Raw genomic sequence first — 8,666 nt, 5'->3', positions numbered from 1 at the left:
TCGGGCTTACAGTTTCAGTGTATTGTTTCAGGAACTTCAAGATATCGTGGCAAGGCGAAGGCGTGATCGTACCGCTCCTCATGTTTTATGATTTATGTGATATGGTTATGGGGGATACTCTGATGTTTAAACTATTTTGAATACGAGATGTATGAACTTAATGGTTTTTGAATGAATTAAAAAGTTTTAATTTGGTTGAAATTTTTTGGTCGTTACACTATCTCAGCCTCTGTACTCGGACTCTGAGCTGTACTCAGTTTGGCATTGCTCTGGATCGGTAAGTCACCTTTCTTGGAATCCTACATGCTGAATCTTTTCAGCACCTTATCCAAGTAGGTACTTTGACTAAGTCCAGTTAGTCTTTTACTCCTGTCTCTCAATATCCTTATCCCAAGAATATAGGCAGCTTCTCCGAGGTCCTTCATAGCGAAACACTTCCCAAGCCAGGACTTAACCACCTACAAGGTTGGGATGTCATTTCCTATGAGTATTATGTCATCCACATACAATACCAGAAGGCTAACTATGCTCCCACTAGCCTTGACATATACACGGGACTCATCCTTGCTTCTCGAAAAGCCAAACTCTTTGACTTTCTCATCGAAACAAAGATTCCATCTGTGAGATACTTTTTTTAATCCATAAATGAATTTCTCAAGCTTGCACACTCTATTAGGGTACTTTTCATCGACAAAACCCTCTAGCTGACTCATGTAACCATCCTCAGCCAACTTTCCATTAAGTAAAGCGGTTTTGACATCCATTTGCCATATTTCATAATCATGAAATGCAACAATGGCTAGCATGACCCTAATGGATTTAATCTTCGCTACTGGTGAGAAGGTATCATCATAGTCAACTCCCGGAGTTTGAGTAAAGCCCTTCTCAACCAGTCGCGCCTTATAAGTGTGTACCTTCCCATCTATGTTGGTCTTCTTCTAGAAGATCCATTTGCACCCGACTGTCTTATGACCCGATACATTGTTAACCAAGTTCCAAACTTGATTGTAATACATGGACTGAATCTCGCTGTCCATAGCCTCTTTCCATTTAGCAGACTTGGGGCCTGCCATGGCTTCCATGTAGTTGTTAGGTTCATCCAAGTTTACCAGTGTGCTATCACTAATAAACATATCACCTTCTGCAGTAAAAAGTTTTTTGTGTGTAGCCGATGAAAATACACCGCTCACTTTGAGGTTCGAGCTTGTCGTGAGTCTCGCGCCTCACGAAAGCCTCGCAAACCCAAACCTTGATGTGGTCTAATGTGGGAGCCTTCCCGGTCCACATCTCGTGAGGTCTTTTGGCAACCTTCTTGGTAGGGACTAGATTAAGGATATGGGCGACAGTCTCTATGGCATACCCCCAGAATGAGATTGGCAACGAAGCTCGACTCATCATGGAATGAACCATGTCCAACATGGTTCGATTGCGCCTCTCAGCCACACCATTAAGCTGTTGTGTCCTAGGTGTCGTCAACTGTGAGACAATTCCACATTCCTTAAGATAGTTAAGGAACTCGATACTAAGATACTCACCACCCCGATCGGATCGGAGCATCTTTATCTTCCTGCCCAACTGATTCTCCACTTCTTGTTTAAACTCTTTGAATTTCTCAAAGGTTTCTGACTTATGCTTGATTAAGTATACATAGCCATATATACTGTAATCATCAGTAAAAGTCACATAGAAGCAGTTAGCATCCCTTGTGGCGGTTCCGAAGGGCCCACACACATCGATGTGTATGAGATCCAACAAACCCTCACCCCTCTCACAAGTACCAGTGAAGGGTGATTTAGTCATCTTTCCAAGTAAGAAAGATTCGCAAGTGTCATCCGACCTTAAGTCGAATGACTCCAAAACTCCAACCTTTTGGAGTTGGGCTATGCGCTTCTTTCTGACATGTCCAAGATGACAATGCCACAAGCATGATTTATCCAATTCCTTGAAAGAATCGATGTACAACACATCATTTCCTAAGTTGGCTACAACATTCACAATTTCATATACACCATTACAAGGTAATGCTTTAAAATAAAAAACACCATTATAATAAGCATTTATTGCACAAATTTCATTATCAAACGAAAATGTGAAACCTTGTTTGTACAAACCATGAATAGAAATAATATTTCTCGACATATCGGACGAGTAGCAACAATTATTCAAATCTATTTCTAACCCACTAGTAAGCAATAAAGAGTAAACTCCAATCTTGGTGACAGGTGCAACCTTCCTATTCCCCATGATCAAGTTTATCTTCCCGTGTTCCACATTCTTACTTCTTTTTAGGCCCTGCACATCAGAACAAATGTGAAATCCACAACCCGTGTCAAGCACCCAAGAGTTAGTATGTGATGAGTTTTTAGATAGAATAGTATAAATACATGCATGGGTGGGTTTAACCTTCCCATCCTTAACGTCCTGCAAGCATTTGGGGCAGCTTCGCTTCCAGTGCCCTTTTGCGTGATAAGAGAAACACTCTGCTTCCTTAGGAATGGTCAAGGTAGCAACAGAACCAGCCTTGGTCCCCCTTGAAGAGGATCCATCAAGAGACTTTCCCTTTTGGATCTTTGAGGGAGCCTTCCTCTTCTTCCCTTTCCCTTGTCCAATTGCCAGAACAAGGGCGGTGGTAGGAGTAGTAACAGTCGATTTACCTTTGAGACCACTTTCGACAGTCCTCAAAAAGCCCTTGAAGTTTGCTAAGTGTAACCTCCTCCTTATTCATATGATAGGTCGTTTGGAACATTTTTATATCATTGAGGCAAGGAGTGTAGAATGATATCTATAGCCAGCTCCTCAGGGAAGTTCACACTTAATTTTAGCAACCGGTCCACAAACCTTTGCATTTTCTGCAAGTGGCCCGTGATGGGTTCATCATCCTTCATCCTGGTTGTTATCATGGAAGAGATGATTTCATACCTCTCTTGATGAGCACTCTGATGGTATCTTTCCATCAGGTCCTGGTGCATATCAAAAGGGTAGAAGTCCTCATATGACTTTTGGAGTTCAGCCGACATAGTAGCAAGCATGATACAAGCTACCTTGGTGGTATCCTTCTCATGTGACCTAAACTCAACTATCTCCTCAGGAGTAGCAGAAGAATCATTAATTTCCTTTAGCTCCTTTTCTAGGACATATTCCTTGTCCTCATAGCGAGGGACCATCCTGATGTTCCTAATCCAATCATTGAAGTTGGAACCATCGAAGATGAATCTCCCACAAAGGTTCATGAGAGAGAAGGAACCAGTAGGGTTTGAGCCAGAAGCAGTGTTGGAAGACATCTGAAAAGAAAGAAAGACAAGTTTAGATTAGATAAAGAGTCCTCAATAAAACACCTAAATGAAATATTAAGGCTAGGACCCAACACAATATTTTACAAATTGGAAGAGGGATGTTGTAATCAAACTTGCAAAATATTTGAAGGTAGGTAAATGACGATTTACCAATTTCCACCATGAAAAACGAAACTGTTATTAAGTTTTAATTGGATAGAAATTCCTTGATTCATTGAACAATTCAATGACATGTTTAAATCTCGATTATGCCCTTCAGGTTTGTGACTGGGATACCGAGTTTGTGACTGGGATACCGAGGATCACAAACAAGGTGTGAATCACCATGCAAAATGTGCTTGGTACTCTCAACTTTATCACCTAATTAATGTTCCGGTTAACCACACACGCTCCATTGATCTTATGATAAACATCGAGCCACCCTTTTCCACCCTTACTAGTCCAAGTTAATGTGTCGGTTAACCACACACCCTCCATCAACGACTTGGTAAGGTGCAAAGTGCAATTTTCATGGATTAGCATCAACTTCACATTTTCCTAAAGTAACTAAGATTGGGAATTTAATAAAAAATTTAGTTACTTTATTATCATTATACTTAATGAGAATTATAGTCCTATCCTACCCGATTGGCTAACGACTCTCCACCAGTCAAGGAAGCGGTGGGTGAGAGTGGACACCCATTAAACTGCCATTTTATAGGCAGTAACCTTATACCCCCTTATATACCGACTTCGTGAATGAGGCCTACTAACGGTAAGACTGAATTGATCTTATACATATATATATATATATATATATATATATATATATATATATATATATATATATATATATATGTATATATATTATTAACTTATAACACTATAAAGTATAAGGGTTAAATTTTAAACTTTTAAAATTCTAGGGTTTGGAATTAATGTATTCTAAAGTGACTTTACAAATTCCAAAACTTGAGGGCAAGTTTTGAAACTTGTCAAAAGTTTTCAAGTCGATAACCTATGAGTTTTAATGCCTCTTAAAGAAGTGACTTTTCATTTTCCATAACTTGAAGAGAAGTTATGGATCATATCAAAGGCCATTAAGATCATCAATTAAACTAACAAGCATGTCAAGTAATGTCCATTATCAAAATTAAACTCATATCACCAAGACAATTCAAATCAAACAAATTTCATGTAATTAGCCTAATCATAAACTTATTCAAAACATGGAACTTTGACAATTATCTTTGAAATTGGATTAGCATGATCATTACCACATCAAAAAAAGGTTTATAAGTTCAAAAATAGTTTAGGGTAATGATCCTAGTCCAATTCCAGCCTTAAAACTCGAAAAACTGCACTCAGGAGCACCAACTCGTCGAGTGCATGAACTGACTCGACGAGTTGGTTGGTTTTTAAGGGTGACTCGTCGAGTCTATCAGTGGACTCGGCGAGTCCACTGTCCAGAATGCAGAAAAACAATTTCTAAAGCATTTGAAAGAAAATAGCATCAAGTATAATTGAAAACAAGCATAGGCTTTGATACCACTGAATGGTTTTGAACATTCTAACACTCCTAAGGTATGCATGCAACCCTAGAAATCTTGGATCTATGTTTTCTCTATTATACATGCAAACTTTCATTTTTGCAAGGTTTCATTCTAACTAGCATACCATGAAATATATGTAATACAAAAATCTAGTAGAATGACATAACGTTTCTTGTAGCTTGATTCCTTAAGCATTTAAAAGCCTAGTACCCCAAGTGTGATGTCTCAAATGCTTCACACAACACCACCAACAATTGGAAGAACTTTAGAGAAGTATAGTTGCACTCAAAATCGTCTAGCCCTCTTTCCTTTCACTCAGGTGCCAATTTTCGTAGCTATGGGGTCCTTTATATAGTGTGACACAACTAGGGTTACACCATGAAAACCCTAATGTTCATGACTTTCCATATTCCTCATGCTCTATGGGTTTTAACATCAATGGAGTATCCATGGGTCACCACAAGGGTTTAACCCAACATAAAGGATTATGGATCATAAGCCCACTATATTAGAATGAATGGTTTACAGAATCAATCCCCATTTATTTAATTAGTCTCTAAACTTAGGGATTATAAAGCTCTTATCAGTGCCTGAATCGAAATGTAATGATGAATATACATTGTTAATAGGAAATGTACCAGTCACCACATTTGGATCATTGATTTCTACTCTAGTTCCTATCACAAATGCCCTTCCCCTTCAGTTTCATCCTTGGTCCCTTAACTTTGGACATTCTCTTTTGAAATCGACTACTTCTCCATATTCTTAGCAACATGGAATCCACTAGCATTGTTTCTAGGTTTGATTACCGGAGTCATATTCCTACAGTACTTAGTAGTGTGACCCTTTTAGTTGCAATTGTTGCAGTGCATCTCTCGACATGCACCTGTATGGATAAAATTTCATTTGTTACACTTTGGTTCGTTTCCAGTGTATTGCCTTTGTGGAGTGGGTGTCGGTCCAACTACTCCATTGACTTTCCCAGTAGTTTGCCTTTTACTTGAGGATTGTGATCCTCCTAAGTTTCCTTAATACCTTCGCTTATTATTTCCAGCTCTATTTGTGTCTTCCTTCTTCACTAGCGTGCCTTGACGAATACACTCGTTAATCATGTTGAAAGCTAGACGCTTGGCACTATCAAAGGTAGTTGGCCTTGAAGAAGTGAAATGGCCTTGAATTTAAGGGATTAAACCCCAAATATACCTCTCGATCTTTTTATGTTTAGGGGTAACAAATGCCTGGCACAGGGTGGCTAAGTCATTAAATCGAGTGGTATAGGTTGTCATCTCTGCACCATTGATGGTGAGATCCCATAGTTCTTGTTCTAACTTCTGCATTTCTTTTCTGGGGCAATATTACTCTATGAGCATTTTTTAACTCATTCCAGGGAAGAGAATATGTTGCATCCATACCCATGGTATTCGAATGATCATTCCACCATGAAAGTGATGTAACCATAAACGTGCAAATGGCAAACTTCACCTTGAAGTCCTAGGCACAAGAGCTAATATGGAATACTGTTGGATTATGTGTCTTAGCCCATAACTATAATTGGTATGTACTTGACCTGATACAACATGGTCCATTTGGGTTGTAACACTCTGGAACAATTTGATAGGATGGGTATTTTTGAAAAAGGTTATTTGTGATTTATTAATATATTATAAGTATAATATATTAATTGAGAAATCACATTATTTAATTAGTATTGATCAAGAATTAATTTGGAATTAATTTATCGATCAAAAGAGACTAATTAAATTAACGGGGACTGATTGTGTAAATCAGTGATACATATGGTTTCGGATATTGATCCATGATAGACTAAGATTATGTGAAAGTCCATGAAATATTAGTCCATATGAATTATGGATCATAAGACTAAGTGTAAGACTTAGGGCTTTCTTATCACTCTTCGAGTTCTACACTATATATTTATTTCTCAAAAGCCAAAATCACGCACTAAGTGTTCTTAGAAGCCAAAAACGATTTTGTGTCTCCAAATCTCTCTTCGAAGTCCCCCTCTTGTTCTTTGTTTGTTATAAGACATTTGACGCATCACACTTGAGGTGCTAGGATCTTGAAAGACCAATTCCTACAAGCTACAACAAAGAGGCAATCTTCTAACTTACTCTTATGATTCATATGTCAAATTGTATGCTAGCTGTAGGTTTAAAGCTTTGGAAATTTTGTTGCATGTATAACTAGAGAAAACTTAGATCCAAAGCTATTAGGGTTTACGTGCACCATAGGATTGTTATAATACCTAAAACCCAACAGTGGTATCAGAGCCATGGATAGTTTTCTGTTATATTGTTGCTTGGTTAATTGCTCAAAGCTCGAAAAATTGAAAAACTATTGTTTGACAGGGGGGACTCGACGAGTCTATTCATGAACTCGAAGAGTTCATGATGAACTCGACGAGTCCATAAGCTGACTCGACGAGTTCAGCAGTCTGTTTTCAGTTTTTCGGGTTTTTTTTTGCTAGAATTGGATTTGGATCATTACCTTAAACTGTTTTGTATCATAAAATATGTTTTTTCTGATATGGTAATGATTATCACATCCAATTAAAATATAAATTGTCAAATTTTAAGATAATTACTAGTTTATATGATAAAGCTAATTATTTGTAATTTTTTATTTGAAATTATCTTACTACAAATGTTTTGTATGATGACCAAATTGGTAAAAGATAAAAATGGTTATTTTATGACATTATAATTTGATCTAAATGTTTTTAAGGAGTTACAAATTTTTTCATCAAATTGGAACTCAAAAGGTTTTTTTAAGGAGTTACAAATTTTGTCATCAAATTTGGAACTCAAAATGTTTTTTTAAGGGGTTACAAATAAATATTAGTTAAATTGATCTTAATGTTTTTGAAGAGTTCCATAAGTTATGGAACTTGAAAAGTCTCATCTTCATAAAACAAATTAACTCCTTAAGTTATGAAGTTCAAAAGTTTTTCAAGAATTACAAAACTTGTCCTCAAGTTTTAAAAGTTGAAAAGTCTCAATTAAGAAACATTGAATTCATAGAAACCCTAGTAATTTCAAAAGTTTTCAAAAATATAACTCATGGGTTCATAACTTAAAATTAATTAAATAGTTTTAATTTGATTTAACATCTTGATGTTTTTGAATAGTTCAATTAACTCTTATGGACTTTATTAATAGTTAATTAAATGTTTAATTAAAAGAGTATTATTAAATCTATAATCATATGGTTTAGGTTTAATTAAATTAAGAGTATAAATTATTAATAGATTAAACCACAAAGTATTTTAAAAGTTTAAAATACACCCGTATACTATATAAAATTAAAAGTCTAATATATTATATATGTATAAGTTAAAAGTCAGTCTTACCGTTAGTAGACCTCATTCATGAAGCTGGTCTATAAGGGGTGTTTAAGGAAGCGGACTATAAAATGACCGCCATTGGGTATACACTCTTACCTACCGCACTCTTGACCAGTGGAGGGTCATTAGCCGAACGGGTTTGACAGGACATTTAAATCCTTATTAAAAGTATAATGAAATACTAAGTAACTAAACACTTATAAATTCCCAAATCTTAGTTACTTAGGAAAAGTGTGAATTGATGCTAACCCATGAAATTGCACTTTGCACCCTGTTAATTCGTTAGTGGAGTGTGTGTGTTTAATCGGCACACTAATTGGGAATAAAAATGTGTGGCAAAGGGTAGCTTGATGTTAATCATGGATCAATGGAGCGTGTGTGGTTAATAGGAACATTGATTAGGTTATTTGTAACATTAAGTGTACCAAGCTAATTTGCATGGTTATTCACACCTTGTTTGTGATCCTCGGCATCCCA

Source organism: Lactuca virosa, chromosome 4, assembly GCF_052849685.1.
Source record: "Lactuca virosa cultivar CGN04683 chromosome 4, Lactuca_virosa_CGN04683_v6, whole genome shotgun sequence".
Taxonomy (NCBI): domain Eukaryota; kingdom Viridiplantae; phylum Streptophyta; class Magnoliopsida; order Asterales; family Asteraceae; genus Lactuca; species Lactuca virosa.
Note: the sequence above shows the minus strand (reverse complement) of the source record.